The sequence below is a fragment of the Odocoileus virginianus genome, chromosome 4 (assembly GCF_023699985.2).
Source record: "Odocoileus virginianus isolate 20LAN1187 ecotype Illinois chromosome 4, Ovbor_1.2, whole genome shotgun sequence".
NCBI lineage: Eukaryota > Metazoa > Chordata > Mammalia > Artiodactyla > Cervidae > Odocoileus > Odocoileus virginianus.
Window position 1 is genome coordinate 14,174,762 of NC_069677.1, and position 18,420 is coordinate 14,193,181.

Below are 18,420 nucleotides of genomic sequence, written 5' to 3' on the forward strand. Positions count from 1 at the left end.
TAAGACTTCAAAGCTAGATGAAAAAGAAACCTGAACACTGATTTGTCCATTTTTTACCCAATGTTAGCTGAACACTGTATCTCTAAAGATATATTTAAGTGAAGTCAACATACAAAGCCAGTCAGCTAATTTAGTCTGCTCTTCTTATCCTAATAACTTGTACAAAAAAAAAAAAAGAAAAAAAAAAAGGAAAAAAAAGACAAAAAAACTCAGCCTTTTCAAATTCTAACTGAAAATTAGTTATTAGATAACTATACTTTTACTTATAAAAAAATCTTTGCCTCTCTGTCTCACATGCACACACATTCTATTTTTAAAAGATTAACATAATTTTAAGAAAACCAAATCTACTTCATACCATACACAGCAGTAAAAGAAATCATAATTATAGGAATGAGAAGAAAATAAAAGCGCATGTTTCTCATCCCAGGCTGGGAATCTGTTAAGCACATACACAAAACCAGAAGAAACTTAGCTACCCATCCCCAAATTAAACACACATATAAAGAAATCACAAACAAGGCACAAAAGAAAACAAATGTTTAAAACAACAAACAAGATTATTAGCCCTACAGGCTGGCTCTCATAAATCACTGGGGGAAGAATATGAGTCAACAAACATAATAAGGGGATACTCACAAAAGACATACAATTGGGTCTGTAAACTTATAGGAAAACATGCTCATCTTCTTAGGAAGTAAAAATTACAATGCCAACATTCAGAGAAATGGGCTTCCTGGTAGAGGTCTTTTCCTGGTAGACAATCTGGTAAAATATTTTAAAAGTTCTGAAAATATTTCTACTTCTCTAGTAATTATACTTTTAGGAATTAATCTTAGAAGAAACAGCACTACTGAGGAATATTTGGGGTATTCTGACAAACATATATACTGTAAAATATATTTTAAAAAACTTAACTATGAATTTGACCACTGAAAGTTACTACACAACTTCCAGCATCACTTTTTAAACTATATCCTCTGTGAAATGGTACAATTACACAGAAAACAACAACTATCAACATCAACAAAAGAAATCAACATCAGCCGGTTTATTTAACAGGATATAAGAAATCTATTCTTACATGTAGACTTCAATTATTTTCAAAACCACTGAAAAGAATTTACTAACTTTATCCTGAGTAACATTAAAGTTAACACAGACATACTTACAAAACAGTTTATATGCTCAAATGAGTGAAAGCAAAATTTATACATCTCTATCTATACCTTAACAACAGATACACTATAAGGAAGAAAACTTGTTACTATATTTTCAGCTTTAAAGATACTCCACAACTTAGTTTAGGGAGTAGTTTAGGGAGAAATACATGCAGAAGGATATTCGCTATAGATTAGTTTGAAACAAAGAAAATTTGGAAATAAGCTGCTTATCATTAATATATGTTTTTAAATTATGTTAGCAATAACATGAAAGGAAATGTTATGTGGAAGTTAAATTAGGTAAAAAGTTACCTCTTCTAAGGGGAAAAGATGAAGACACAACTACTGAATGAGGAAAGCATGTTTCAAAGCTAACAAACACATTTTGAACATTTTAAAGAAAAACGATAGTATATCTATGTGTATGTATGTATAAACATAGTATGTATACACAGTTATGTGTTTGCAAAGCATATCCATAAATGTCCATATGTATTATAATTTGGAGGGGTCTGAAAAGATTTAAAACAAAAGAAGAAATCACTGAAATTCTGAAAAGGAAAGAAATCACTAAAAATTTTGTCTTCACTTTTCAAAAGACATAAAATTTTTAGTGATTTCTATCTTTCCTTTTCAGAATGAACCATTTCTTGTTTTATGTCTTTCAGACTCCCCCTGCTAAATTTTATGCATCTTCTAATACATAAGTTGCCCCTTGATCTCTTCATATTCCATATAATTACTCAGAAACTCAAGGTATTTAACCTGTAGGCTTCCCAGTAAAATCACTTCATATTCATGGAACAATTCAGTATGGTCCCCTGGCTTCTGTTGTTGTTTAGTAGCTAAGTTGTGTCAGACTTTTTTGCAACTCCATGGACTGCAGGGCAGCAGGCTCCTCCATGCATGGAATTTCCCAGGCAAGAATACTGGAGTGGGTTGTCATTCCTTCCCCAGGGGATCTTCCTAACCCAGGGATCAAACCCAGGTCTCCTGCATTGGTAGGTGGATTCTTTACCACTAAGCCACCAGGGGAAGTATCCCTGGCTTCTGTACTTCCTGCAAACTGGCAGCAGAATGTAATAGCTTGATCAGTCTCATGTTTAATCCTTTTGGCTAGACTATAGATGGTACTGTGTTGTTCTATCAAGTAACACATAATGTCTGGTTATATGCTTTTGTGATGTTAGGAGCTCCTGATACTCAACGCCTAAATCAATTCATTCCATGAGGGTTGTAAAATGATGACAATCTATTATTCTTTTTTCATTTATTAAAGTATACATACACACACAAATATCCAAGAGTTCTCTTCACTTACTATTTGGTTATCTGTTGGTATAGTTCACACATGAAGAACATGTTCTTTTATCTACCAGTTTTCAAGACAGATAAAAAATTGGTTCCCTATCATCCTCCAAAAGCAATTAGGAGTTTTTCATGTATCACTCAATGCAATCCCAATCAAAATCCCATCTGGCTTTCTTCAAAATTAACAAGCTGAGCCTAATACTCAGGAAAGGCTGCAAAAGACCCAGAAGAATCAAAACAGTCTTGAAACAGAAGAACAAAGTGGAGGACTAACACTGCAATTTTAAAACTTCCTTCAAAACTGTATGAATCAAGACTGTGATACTGGCACAAGGATAGACACAGAGCAGTGTAATAGAATTAATAGTCCAGAAATGTACCCTATGATTTATAGTCAACTGATTTTCAGCATGAGCACTAAGAAAATTTAATGAGAAAGGAATATATTCTCAACATCTGGATGCAAAAAAAAGTTAAATTAGACTTTTTTCTCACACGATATATAAAATGTTAGTTCAAAATGGATTAAGACCTAAATATAAGAACTAAAACCATAAAAGTCTTAAGAAAGGAGCCAAGATGGCGGAGGAATAGGACGGGGAGACCACTTTCCTACAAATTCATCGAAAGAGCATTTGAACGCTGAGCAAATTTCACAAAACAACTTCTGATCGCTAGCAGAGGACATCAGGCGCCCAGAAAAGCAGCCCATTGTCTTCAAAGGGAGGTAGGACAAAATATAAAAGGGAGTCAAAAGAGCTACGGACGGAGATCCATCCCGGGAAGGGAGTCTTGATAGAGGAAGTTTCCAATCACCAGGAAACCCTCACGCTGGCGGGACTGGGGGAAGTTTTCGGCAATCTAACTGGGAGGAAAAATTAAACAAGGCCCACAGATTACGTGCCTAAAAGCAACTCCCAGTAGAAAAGTACCCCAGATGCCTGTACCCGCCAGCAACAAGCGGGGCGGAACGGAGAGGAGCGGGCGGCATTGCTTAGGGTAAGGACCGGCCCGAAGACCCTGAGAGCAATCGGAGGGAGCTTTTTTTAAACTGTGGGATAGCAAGGGTCAAAATTAACCGGCCCGAACACACTGCCGGCGGTTCGCAAAACAAGGGGACTGAGAAACTCCAGAGAAGAGCCGGCCCATCCCCGCTGGAGGTAGGGGGCAGGGGGGAGGGGAAAAGGGCAAACTCAGCCCCTGAGAAGCCACCCCCTCCCACACTGCAAACAGGCCCCTGGTTCCTATCTAAAGACTTCCTGAGACCTGGCGGCGCGCACTGGGACCGCGGAGGGAAAAAGCGCGCCGTACCCGGGGAGATTGCGCCCAAGCCTCTGGCTGCCTGAGCCGCTCGCCGCGGAGGGAAAAGGCGCGCCGCATCCAGGGGGAGTGCGCCCAAGCCTCTGACTGCCTGAACCGCTCAGGCCGGGGAAGGCACAAAACGCAGGCGCAACCGAATCCGCGCTTTTGTGGAGTACCCGAAAACTGGAACCTCACTCAACGCAGGGCCCGCTCCATATAGAGCAGCTGGGAGCCTGAGCAGTGTAGACGGGGAAAGCACTGACACCCGTGAGTGGGGCAAACCCAGTGTGGCCGGTGAGTGCTATCCACACAGAGTGGTGAGTGCTATCCACACAGAGCGGTATTTGTCTGCAGCGCCCCGCCCTCCCTGTAGCAGGACTGAACTGAACTAGTGAACCTAAATAAAGAGATCACCTCCGCCCGCCTGTGTCAGGGCGGAAATTAGACACCAAAGAGACGGCAAACAGAAGCCAAATAAACAAAGGGAACCGCTTTAGAAAGGACCAGTGCAACAGATTAAAATCCCTGAAGGTAACACCGACTACACCGGAAGGGGCCTATAGATATCGAGAAGTGTAAGCTGGAAAGAGGAGCTATCTGAAATTGAACTCAACCTACACTGACCGCAACAACTCCAAAGAAATTCCTAGATATATATGTATATATATATTTTTTAATTAAAAAAAATTTTTTTTCCCTTTTTATTTTTTATTTTTTCTCTTTTAAAATTCCCTATTACTCCCCCATTACTCCTCAACTTTCATTTTCGTGTATTTTTACGATTTTTTTAATTAGGGAAAAAAATTTTTTTCTTTTTTTTCTTCTTTTTCTTGTTTTTCTCTCCTATTTCCTTTTAAAGTCCTCTAATACTCCTCTATTATTCCTTAATTTTCATTTTCATTTCATTATAACCTTGCCAAAAAAAAAAAGAGAGAAAAAACCCTATTCTTAAACCGAACTTCATATACATTTCTAAATTTTTTTTTGTGTTTTTGTTTTTAAATATTGTATTTCAAAGAGTCTAACCTCTACACTAGATTTTTAATCTTTGTTTTTCAGTATGTGATATAGATTTTGGACATTTAAGAATCCAATATTCAGTTCCCATTTCTATTCAGGAGTGTGGTGATTACTCTCCCACTTTTGACTCTGTTTTCTACCTCAGAACACCTCTATTTCCTCCTTTCCCCTTCTCTTCCCAATTCAACTCTGTGAATCTTTGTGGGTGTCTGGGCTACGGAGAACACTCCGGGAACAGATAACTGCGTAGATCTGTCTCTCTCCTCTTGAGTCCCCTTTTTCTCCTCCTGCTCACCTCTATCTCCTTCCTCCCTCTCCTATTCTTCATGTAACTCTGTGAACCTCTCTGGTTGTCTCTCACGGTGGAGAATCTTTTCACCATTAACCTAGAAGTTTTATTATCAGTTCTGTATAGTTGGAGAAGTCTTGAGACTATTGGAGGAATAAAACTGAAATCCAGAGGCAGGAGACTTAAGCCCAAAACCTGAGAAAACCAGAAAACTCCTGACTACACGGAACATTAAGGAATAAGAGACCATCCAAAAGCCTCCATACCCACACCAAAACCAACCACCACCCAAGAGCCAATAAGCTCCAGTACAAGACATACCACGCAAATTCTTTAGCAATGCAGGAACATAGACCTGAGTGTCAACATACAGGCTGTCCAAAGTCACACCTAACACAAAGACCCATCGCAAAACTCATTACTGGACACTCCATTGCACTCCAGAGAGAAGAAATCCAATTCCACACACCAGAACGCTGACACAAGCTTCCCTAGCCAGGAAACCTTGACAAACCAATCGTCCAACCCCACCTACTGGGTGAAACCTCCACAATAAAAAGGAACCACAGACCACAAGAATACAGAAAGCCCACTCCAGATACAGCAATCTAAACAAGATGAAAAGGCAGAGAAATACCCAACAGCTAAAGGAACATGAAAAAAGCCCACCAAGTCAAACAAAAGAGGAGGAAATAAGGAATCTACCTGAAAAAGAATTTAGAATAATGATAATAAAAATGATCCAAAATCTTGAAAACAAAATGGAGTAACAAATATATTGCCTGGAGACAAAGATTGAGAAGATGCAAGAAATGTTTAACAAGGACCTAGAAGAAATTTTAAAAAGTCAATTAAAAATTAATAATGAAATAAATGAGATAAAAAACTCTCTGGAGGGAACCATGAGTAGAATAACAGAGACAGAAGATAGGATAAGTGAGTTAGAAGATAAAATGGTGGAAATAAATGAAGCAGAGAGGAAAAAAGAAAAAAGAATCAAAAGAAATGAGGACAACCTCAGGCACCTCTGGGACAATGTGAAACGCCCCAACATTCGAATCATAGGAGTCCCAGAAGAAGACAAAAAGAAAGGCCATGAGAAGTTACTCGAGGAGATAATAGCTGAAAACTTCCCTAAAATGGGGAAGGAAATAGCCACCCAAGTCCAAGAAACCCAGAGAGTCCCAAACAGGATAAACCCAAGGCGAAACACCCCAAGACACATATTAATCAAATTAACAAAGATCAAACACAAAGAACAAATATTGAAAGCAGCAAGGGAGAAACAACAAATAACACACAAAGGGATTCCCATAAGGATAAAAGCTGATCTATCAATAGAAACCCTTCAGGCCAGAAGGGAATGGCAGGACATACTTAAAGTAATGAAAGAGAATAACCTACAACCTAGATTACTCTACCCAGCAAGGATCTCATTCAGATATGAAGGAGAACTCAAAAGCTTTACAGACAAGCAAAAGCTGAGGGAATTCAGCACCACCAAACCAGCTCTTCAACAAATGCTAAAGGATCTTCTCTAGACAGGAAACACAGAAAGGTTGTATAAATGTGAACCCAAAACAACAAAGTAAATGGCAACGGGACCACACCTATCAATAATTACCTTAAATGTAAATGGGTTGAATGCCCCAACCAAAAGACAAAGGCTGGCTGAATGGATACAAAAGCAAGACCCCTATATATGCTGTCTACAAGAGACCCACCTCAAAACAAGGGACACATACAGACTAAAAGTGAAGGGCTGGAAAAAAATATTCCACACAAACGGAGACCAAAAGAAAGCAGGAGTCGCAATACTCATATCAGATAAAATAGACTTTCAAATAAAGGCTGTGAAAAGAGACAAAGATGGACACTACATAATGATCAAAGGATCAATCCAAGAAGAAGATATAACAATTATAAATATATATGCACCCAACATAGGAGCACTGCAATATGTAAGGCAAATGCTAACGAGTATGAAAGAGGAAATTAATAGTAACACAATAATAGTAGGAGACTTTAATACCCCAGTCACAACTATGGATAGATCAACTAAACAGAAAATGAGCAAGGAAACACAAACTTTAAAGGACACAATGGACCAGCTAGTCCTAATTGACATCCATAGGACGTTTCACCCCAAAACAATCAACTTCACCTTTTTCTCAAGTGCACACGGAACCTTCTCCAGAATAGATCACATCCTGGGCCATAAATCTAGTCTTGGTAAATTCAAAAAAACTGAAATCATTCCAGTCATCTTTTCTGACCACAGTGCAGTAAGATTAGATCTCAATTACAGGAAAAAAATTATTAAAAATTCAAACATATGGAGGCTAAACAACACGCTTCTGAATAACCAACAAATCAGAGAAGAAATAAAAAAAGAAATCAAAATATGCATAGAAATGAATGAAAATGAAAACACAACAACCCAAAACCTATGGGACACTGTAAAAGCAGTGCTAAGGGGAAGATTCATAGCATTACAGGCCTACCTCAAGAAACAAGAAAAAAGTCAAATAAATAACCTAACTCTACACCTAAAGCAACTAGAGGAGGAAGAAATGAAGAACCCCAGGGTTAGTAGAAGGAAAGAAATCTTAAAAATTAGGGCAGAAATAAATGCAAAAGAAACTAAAGAGACCATAGCAAAAATCAACAAAGCTAAAAGCTGGTTTTTTGAAAAAATAAACAAAATTGACAAACCATTAGCAAGACTCATTAAGAAACAAAGGGAGAAGAACCAAATTAACAAAATTAGAAATGAACATGGAGAGATCACAACAGACAACACTGAAATACAAAGGATCATAAGAGACTACTACCAGCAGCTCTATGCCAATAAAATGGACAACTTGGAAGAAATGGACAAGTTCTTAGAGAAGTATAACTTTCCAAAACTGAACCAGGAAGAAATAGAAGATCTTAACAAACCCATCACAAGCAAGGAAATTGAAACTGTAATCAGAAATCTTCCAGCAAACAAAAGCCCAGGACCAGATGGCTTCACAGCTGAATTCTACCAAAAATTTAGAGAAGAGCTAACACCTATCTTACTCAAACTCTTCCAGAAAATTGCAGAAGGGAAACTTCCAAACTCATTCTATGAGGCCACCATCACCCTAATTCCAAAACCAGACAAAGATGCCACAAAAAAAGAAAACTACAGGCCAATATCACTGATGAACATAGATGCAAAAATCCTTAACAAAATTCTAGCAAACAGAATCCAACAACATATTAAAAAAATCATACACCATGACCAAGTGGGCTTTATCCCAGGAATGCAAGGATTCTTTAATATCCGCAAATCAATCAATGTAATACACCACATTAACAAATTGAAAGATAAAAACCATATGATTATCTCAATAGATGCAAAAAAGCCTTTGACAAAATTCAACATCCATTTATGATTAAAACTCTCCATAAAGCAGGAATAGAAGGAACATACCTCAACATAATAAAAGCTATATATGACAAATCCACAGCAAGCATCACCCTCAATGGTGAAAAACTGAAAGCATTTCCCCTGAAATCAGGAACAAGACAAGGGTGCCCACTCTCACCACTACTATTCAACATAGTTTTGGAAGTGTTGGCCACAGCAATCAGGGCAGAAAAAGAAGTAAAAGGAATCCAGATAGGAAAAGAAGAAGTGAAACTCTGTTTGCAGATGACATGATCGTCTACATAGAAAACCCTGAAGACTCTACCAGAAAATTACTAGAGCTAATCAACGAATACAGTAAAGTTGCAGGATATAAAATTAACACACAGAAATCTCTTGCATTCCTATACACTAACAATGAGAAAACAGAAAGAGAAATTAAGGAAACAATACCATTCACCATTGCAACAAAAAGAATAAAATACTTAGGAGTATATCTACCTAAAGAAACAAAAGACCTATACATAGAAAACTATAAAACACTGATGAAAGAAATCAAAGAGGACACAAACAGATGGAGAAATATACCGTGTTCATGGATTGGAAGAATCAATATTGTCAAAATGGCTATACTACCCAAAGCAATCTATAGATTCAATGCAATCCCTATCAAACTACCAACAGTATTTTTCACAGAACTAGAACAAATAATTTCACAATTTGTATGGAAATACAAAAAACCTCAAATAGCCAAAGTAACCTTGAGACAGAAGAATGGAACTGGAGGAATCAACCTGCCTGACTTCAGACTATACTACAAAGCCACAGTCATCAAGACAGTATGGTACTGGCACAAAGACAGAAATATAGATCAATGGAACAGAATAGAAAGCCCAGAGATAAATCCACGAACCTATGGTCACCTTATCTTCGACAAAGGAGGCAAGGATATACAATGGAAAAAAAACAACCTCTTTAACAAGTGGTGCTGGGAAAACTGGTCACCACTTGTAAAAGAATGAAACTAGAACACTTTCTAACACCATATACAAAAATAAACTCAAAATGGATTAAAGATCTAAATGTAAGAACAGAAACTATAAAACTCCTAGAAGAGAACATAGGCAAAACACTCTCCGACATAAATCACAGCAGGATCCTCTATGACCCACATCCCAGAATTTTAGAAACAAAAGCAAAAATAAACAAATGGGACCTAATGAAACTTAAAAGCTTTTGCACAACAAAGGAAACTATAAGCAAGGTGAAAAGACAGCCCTCAGATTGGTAGAAAATAACAGCAAACAAAGCAACAGACAAAAGATTAATCTCAAAAATATACAAGCAACTCCTCCAGCTCAACTCCAGAAAAATAAATGACCCAGTCAAAAAATGGGCCAAAGAACTAAATAGACATTTCTCCAAGGAAGACATATGGATGGCAAAAAAAAAAATACATGAAAAGATGCTCAACATCACTCATTATCAGAGAAATGCAAATCAAAACCACAATGAGGTACCATTATACGCCAGTCAGGATGGCTGCTATCCAAAAGTCTACAGGCAATAAATGCTGGAGAGGGTGTGGAGAAAAGGGAACCCTCTTACACTGTTGGTGGGAATGCAAATTAGTACAGCCACTATGGAAAACAGTGTGGAGATTTCTTAAAAAGCTGGAAACAGAACTGCCATATGACCCTGCAATCCCACTTCTGGGCATACACACCGAGGAAACCAGATCTGAAAGAGACACGTGCACCCCAATGTTCATCGCAGCACTGTTTATAATAGCCAGGACATGGAAGCAACCTAGATGCCCATCAGCAGACGAATGGATGAGGAAGCTGTGGTACATATACACCATGGAATATTACTCAGCCATTAAAAAGAATTCATTTCTAATGAGATGGATGAAACTGGAGCCCATTATACAGAGCGAAGTAAGCCAGAAAGATAAAGACCATTACAGTATACTAACACATATATATGGACTTTAGAAAGATGGTAACGATAACCCTATATGCAAAACAGAAAAAGAGACTCAGATGTATAGAACAGACTTGTGGACTCTGGGAGAAGGCGAGGGTGGGATGTTTCAAGAGAACAGCATCGAAACATGTATATTATCTAGGGTGAAACAGATCACCAGCCCAGGTTGGGTGCATGAGACAAGTGCTCGGGCCTGGTGCACTGGGAAGACCTAGAGGGATCGGGTGGATGTGGGTGGTGGGTGGGGGGACTGGGATGGGGAATACATGTAAATCCATGGCTAATTCATTTCAATGTATGACAAAAACCACTGCAATGATGTAAAGTAATTAGCCTCCAACTAATAAAAATAAATGGAAAAAAAAAATGTCAAAGAAAGAAGAAAAAAAAAAAGTCTTAAGAAAACCTAAGTACAAATCCTTGCAACTTTGTATTGTTGTTCAGTACCTAAGTCTGACTCTTTGTGACCCCATGGACTGCAGCTGTCCTTCATCCACTCCTGGAGTGTGCTCAAACTCCTGTCCATTGAGTCGGTGATGCCATCCAACCATCTCATCCTCTGTCACTCTCTTCTCCTGCTGCCCTCAATCTTTCCCAGAATCACGGTCTTTTCCAATGAGTCAGCTCTTTGCATCAGGTGGCCAAAGAGCTTCAGCATCAGTCCTTCCAATGAATATTCAGAGTTGATCTCCTTTAGGATGGACTGGTTTGATTGTGCAGTCCAAGGGACTCTCAAGAGTCTTCTTCAGCACCACAATTCAAAAACATTAATTCTTTGGCACTCTGCCCTCTTCATGGTCCAGATCTCACATCTATGCATAACTACTGAAAAACCCATAGCTTTAATTATACGGACCTTTGTCAGCAAAATGATGTCTCTCCTTTTTAATACACTGTCTAGGCTTGTCATAGCTTTCCTTCCAAGGAGCAAGCGTCTTTTATTTCATGGCTGCAGTCATCATCCACAGTGATTCTGGAGCCCAAGAAAATACAATCTGTCACTGCTTCTACTTTCTTCCCTTCTATGTGCCATGAGGCAATGGGACCAGATGCCATGATCTTAGTTTTTCGAATGCTGAGTTTTAAGCCAGCTTTTTTATTCTCCTCTTTCACCTTCATCAAGAAATGATCAAGGCAGTCTGTATAGCAGATACCTACCTTTATGAGAATAATGTAAAGGACATAATGGAATTTACAAGAATCATTACTCACTTTAAATGTGAGGTACAAATTACTAAGTGTAAAATAAGTAAGTTATAAAGACATATGGTACAGTACAGGGAATACAGCCAATATTTTATAATAACTTTAAATTGAGTCTAATCTATGAAAAGACTGACAGATGTTGTACATCCAAGACTAATATTATAAATCAAATATATTTCAATTAAAAAGAAAGAAAAAAATTTGTGAAATATGTCAAACTTGCATGGCTTTTTTCCTTCTAAAACCAACTGAGGATACCTTTAAAAATTCTGCCAGGAGCTCCCAGTGGTTTTAATGACTATAAAATTCAGGGGAAGATGTCCTTTATATGTATTTTTAATTCTAGCAAATGGCAAAGATAGCTTAAATAAATTTGTTTTTCCTTTAAACAAAAATCCCCATAGTTATACTATCAGAACAAACACACTCTTGGACTTTAAGTCCAGAAAAACAGCCAATTTGCTTCACTCCTCAAAACATACTGTTGAACAAAAGTTCTTATTTTCTTTTTTTTTAAGTTATTATTTTCTATCTCTGCAGGATGAACCAGAAACTACAACTTCTATTGCTGCACAATTTTACAGATAATTTCCAATTGATGAACAGGTTGTATTCCAAATATCAGTACTTTTTCCTTGTTTAAAAACTTGAAATCCTTACAATATAGATTATGTTAGGTTCCCCCAAACATAGACAGCCAAACACACATACACATGCATATGTGTATATAGAAATTAAAACTCTGAATACCAAAATATTCTTTATCTTCTTTCCTACCTTCCATTCACAAATATAAGATCAAGAAATTTCTTCTTTGGTAGTAGCAAATAGGAATAGGGTGGCCAAATTGAGAAGCAGAGGCTACACTGACTTTCTTAATCTGAAAAATTCAAGTAATTTTTAAAATAAATATTTAAAAATCAGAGCACCCTTACTTATTCTTTGGGCAATCACTACTGATAGCATATGTTCAAACAAGGTTTTTGAACGCTCAGTAAACTTCACAATAAAATGCTTTCCAGGATGTGATATATCATAAATGTTCTACATTAAAAATTTCCGTCACATGTTTGTGGAACTTTGAATTCCAATTTTTCCTTAATAAGGTCCTTGTTTGAGGTTGAACTGTATGATCTAAAATTCATCTGTTGAAACCCTAGGGTCCCAGTACCTTAAAATAGGACTGTATTTCAAGACAGGGCTTTTTAAGAAATGATTCTGTTAAAATGAAGCCAGTAGGGTATAATAATCCAATATGACTGGTGTTCTTCTAAGAAATGTGAACACACTGAGAGACACACCAGGGGGCGCCTGTGCACAAAGGAAACCGGATGATAAAAGGCAGTGAGAGGACTGCCATCTGCAAACTACGGAGAAAGAGACGTAAGAGAAAAAAGTCAATTCTGCCAGCATCTTGGATTTTAGCTTCCAGAAGAGTGAGAAAATAAAACTTTGTTGTTTAAGCCATTCAGTGTATATTTTGTAACAACAGCCTTAGCAAACTAACAGAGAGCTTAAAAAGCAATCATTAATTATGCACACTACAGCTATTCTGTTTTTATCCCAACATTCTTGCTGACAGAATTTCTAATTAAAGCAGCATTTCCTTTGTTCACTGCTCTATTTCCACAGCACAGATATTCAATAAATAATTACTGAATGAATAATGGGAGAATGCATGAATGAATGAGTCAATCAATGACTGATTTTCTTTATAAAATTATAAAAGACATATATACTGTTGTAACTTCCTGAAACAATTCCACTATTTCAATGTTATATAATCAAACAAGTGCTTCTCTTAAATTTAGAATATCCTTTCAAAACTTGTCAAGTTTCCCATTTGTAACAACTGTGAAAAAGAAAATTACATATATATATACTTAAAAACAATACATTCTTAAAGGAACATAAGAGCAACTTCATTCAAAGGTAATAAATAAAGAAATTGAAAGCCTAGTCATTAACACATCATCACATGCACGCGTGCTCAGTCGCTTTAGTCATGTCCGACTCTTAGCGACCCTATGGACTGTAGCCCACCAGGCTGCTCTATCCATGAAATTCTCCAGGCAAGAATACTGGAAGATCCTCCAGGGGATCTTCTGGATCCAGGTATCTAACCCATGTCTCTTATGTTTCCTGCATTGGCAGGCGTGTTCTTCACACTAGCGCCACCTGGCAAGCCCAATACATCACCATATACAGTTCTAAATGGATATGAAGGAAAATAAGCAACTATTTCTACATGTAGACTTATTATGGGCCTAGTTCTACCAGCAACCTGCTACTAGAAACTATCTACCAATACATGAAATAATTATTTAATTTAAATATTCACTTTAAGGAAGGAATTTAACACAGTATCCTGAAACACTGAAGAATTAACCGAAGTCCTGGAGTTACTGAAGAATACCTTTCCTTCTTCAGAGAAACCATGCAGTCAATCAACAACAAAAAAAGGGGGAGGGGGGGTGGTTTCCAGGGAATTCCCTATCAGTCCAATGGTTAGGGCTTCATGCTCTCACTGCTGAGGGCCTAGGTTTGGGGAACTAAGGTCCCACAAGCTGCATGGTGCAGTCAAACAAAACAAAACAGTACACTAAAGATGTCCATTCAGTGTTAAAGTCTTGCAACAAAGCCAAGAGAAAAGTATATTCAATGTTAGGAAAAAAAATTAGAGGAAACTTAGCTTTAACATAAGGCATTTAACATTACTATTAAACATTATTCTTAACCAATTAAAAGGAAGTTTGCCATTGGTCATTCATTAGAGTATTCCTCAATTTGTGTCTATTTTGAAAATGTATTCTTAAGTATGAATATTTTAAGTCACCTATTAATGCTTAGTAAACTGGACTGAAGGCTAAAGGGACATGCTCCTTATACTTCAGCATGTACAGAACTAATCCAAAAATAGGTTTTCACAAGTTTACCTTTGCTTCTGAAGGTTGTAGCAAAGAAGTAAAAGAAGTGAAAAGAGCTCCAACTGGCCCTTACTTTATTTCAACTAAACAGACACACTTGATTAGCAACATCTATTAGCAGATGTTGCAATTAATGAGATTTCAGTTTAAAAAACTGTACTTATCATTAACTCAGACTCTGTAAGTTGCTTCACCTAATATTACAATGTTTTCTTTGCTTTTCTCTAATATAGAGGCTATAAAAGCTAAATACTAAGTTTCTTACTTTCCCTTACTACTAAGTAAATAGAAGCAGATGCAGTGTTGCTTTATATACCACACTCTTTCCTCCTTCCCACTTCTTTCTGTTTTTAGGGCTACAGCTCCAACAGTTACCTTTCAATGAGGCAAAGACCAAGAGAAAGGCAGAGATGTCAGCAGCTGTAGCAGCTAAACACTTGCAAGTTGATTATAACTGGGGGGGGGGGGGGGCACTTGTTTCAAAGCCATTGTCAGCCTAGTATTTAATTATTTGCAAATACGATCTTTAAGCATGACTCAAACTAAGCAAAGTAAATGGACCATTACTGGTCAAATCTATGCTGTAAGACTTTTTCCCTACAGGGAAGGGGAGTGGATAGGAGGGAGTGAGAAGGGGAAGGTAATTATAGAACAGTAAGACAGTGCTTCTCAACCTTCCCTACTAAATATCTTCTAATAACAATAAATAAATAAATCATCACTTCAAGAATATGAAGACATATACAGCAAGGAGTCATAGCCATACATGTAATACTTCCTAAAAGCCTTACCTTTTATCTTATATGAATTCCACAAATATAATTAACATACCAATTATCTAAAGAAATTATACATTAACCTATTCAAATGATATATCACAAGTTTCAATATGAAAATATTTTAGTCTCTTCTTATTTAAGAATACATTCAAGAAAACTGATTACATATATACACACACACACAAATATATACTGTTCTATATCCATTAACACATCATGTTTATCTTGAAGCTACCTGTATCCTAGGCCAAGAACCAAAGCTGTAAGGGAACTGCGCCTCTTCTAATAAAATAGAACCACCAAAGTTTAGCGTCTTGGAGGATCTTTCTGTGAGGAAAAGACAGTCACAAAAACATTCCTGACTTTTTACTGGTTGCGTTGAGTTCTCTCTGGGATTCTCTCACTTTATTAACTACTGCCACCAAATAAGATTTAAAGTTTTATTACAAAAAGCTTTATGATGGCTTCCCTTAGGGACAGCTGGTAAAAGCAAGAACTCAGAAGAGCTTCTACTCTTTTAAATATATTAGATAAGAATAAAAAAAAAAATTACTTTACAAAATAAAAGTTTCTGATCTTACTAACACAGCTAATTTTCTCTCAGGGAATCTTAGGCTCTAGACTTATTGCACCTATTATTTTGAAATAGCAAAGTTGATCTAGAGTGGGCACACTCTGGCACAATAAATTTTCTCAGTCTGTTAACATCGAGCCCTAAGGGAACGCACCCCAGACAACTCTGTAACCTGTGTAAGAATCTGGGTACTCTGCATTTGCTCTACATTACCCAGGGGCTTTACTCTTGAGTTCTAATACTAGAGATGTAAGATAATCAAAGCTTTTTCTGGAGACTGACACTAGAAAGCAACTTGCCTTTGATGCTACTACTCTCCCTACCTACTCACATGGATGCTTTAATAGTCGACTCCTTCCTCACAATGACCTATTAATGTAACTGTCTTGGATGGTTGTCTCAAAAAGAATTGTACGATAAGAGTACGCTCTAGTCACACAGAAATCTGACTGTTAAAAAAAAAAGATACTTCATTTCCAACAAACAAGGTGGTGCTTTTATTACTTTTCAAAAGTTCACAGCCACAAATGAAAATATGTAGTTTATTTTTAAAATGTAATTTTGAAATTACATGCGTGTATTACTTTCTATTTACCTATAAAGTAAGTAAGCAAACAAGAATTGATGTTTTTAAAAGCACTAGCAATACAGAAAATAAAACTCATGCACAGTACTGATATTATGCTTATGCACTGGAAAGTAAGATTTACTCTTATTGTTGCAAGCTACTTTTAATATGTATTAACCAAAAGTTGTGGGTTAATTTCACCTTTTGTTAGTAATTTCTCCTGTTCTCCCCAAAAGTGTTCTGCTTTACTGCATATTAAACATTTAAATCTAATTTTAGTTGAATTTAAATATAAAACTTTAAATGATGAATTCTGAATATTTAAAAATATACTAATGACAAATGTAACTCGGACACCTGCAGTCTTAGGAGATTTATTTCTGTATACGGGTACTCTTCCGCTTTATGAAAGTTCACTTTAGGCCACTTCGCTTTTATAAAGACCTACACTATCACTTGTATTCCTTACTTGAAGAAATTTCAAGAGGATTGTGGATTATATGAAAAAAAGGCAAAAAGTGAAAACAGCATTCATCATTTGCTTTGCAGTGAGCTGTTACAGAGGAGGGCTTCTCTGGTGTTACAGCTATGTGCACCGCAAGCAGTGAGTAGCACCACTAAGACCCTTTCCTAGGAACTATACTCAGCACCTCAGTCAAGCTGCCATAGCTTTGAACTGTGTCTGTGAGTATCTGTGCTTCACCTCAATTTTATTTCCCATCTCCATTTAGTAAGATATGTCCTAGGATAATTGCCTCTTTTGGCTTTTGGAAGGGTTTCATAGGAATGCTCTACTTTTGGATAGTAGGGAAAACCTGTATAGTCTTTTATCAACACTATTTGCTGCATAATTCAAAGAACTTGGGGGAAAGTCTTTAAAAATTCTATCCACAAAAGTTTAAGCAAAGAAAAACCATTCTTTTTACTATACAAAATAAATTATCTAATGATTTCCTAAGTAGACAAGTTTAATGACATAAATGACCTTTTAATTATTTTAACTTACAGAGCATGACCACCACAAAACATTTTCAATAAAACATTTTCTGTTTTCCCACTAGAGGGCAAACAAGAACCTCAAGTGGCATTTTGTGACCCACAGGATCTAAAGTGGTTTAAGGGAATGATGGGGGTGGTGGTGATAAGAGTTGAAGTCCAGACACAGGGCTTCCCTGGTGGCTCAGACTTTAAGAAATCTGCCTGTAAGGCAGAAGACCAGATTCAACCCCTGGGTGTGGAAGATCCCCTGGAGAAGGAAGAGACAACCCACTCCAGTATTCTTGCATGGAGAATTTCAAGGACAGAGGAGCCTGGAGGGCTATAGCTCATGAGGTCTGCAAAGAGTCAGACACAATTGAAAAACTAACACTTTCACTTTTTCATGTCACTTTTCTAAAACTGATACTATGATAAGGACAGCATTATTAAAAGATACTAATTCACAAGGTATTTAATTTGCCTAAGTACAAAAAAAGGAAAAATTTTAATGTGGTTAACTAAAAAATTCAAAAGCCTTCTCCTAAGATATTCTGTTGCACACGTTACATGAAAAAAAAGTAGGCTTAAGACTGAGGGAAAAACAAAAATATAACTTGAGCTATTTAAATCATGAATATGAATTTTACAAAAGTACAAATTTAATGACCAATAAAAATCTTAAACTTGTAAAAAATCTGTTTCCATAAGCAGCATATTTTTCCTAAACAACCTTTCCATGTTTGAGAAAATGTTTCAGAAAAGTTCTGAAATATCATTAGAAAAATAAGATTTTTGTGACACTGCAAAGAGTTTCAAATGGGAAGAAATAAAAGCCTTATATGGCCAGAAAAGCAATATATTCTCAAATAAATGGATAAAAAATGGTTTCAGTATAATTTTTTTAGTCAATTAGC

The 18,420-nt window shown here is 36.8% G+C and overlaps 1 protein-coding gene and 1 long non-coding RNA gene across 17 annotated transcripts in view; one reads left to right on the forward strand and one right to left on the reverse strand.

The window, feature by feature from the left end:
• LOC110133742 (uncharacterized) overlaps positions 1-12,264 on the forward strand; it is a 41,971-nt gene extending 29,707 nt beyond the window's left edge. Inside the window, exon 3 of the long non-coding RNA XR_011487234.1 lies at positions 12,221-12,264. This is a non-coding gene — a long non-coding RNA (uncharacterized lncRNA). The remainder of the gene's footprint in view (positions 1-12,220) is intronic.
• The window catches only part of DLG1 (discs large MAGUK scaffold protein 1), a 267,402-nt gene that overhangs the window by 173,243 nt on the left and 75,739 nt on the right, over positions 1-18,420 (reverse strand). The gene's annotated exons all lie outside the window — the stretch shown is intronic.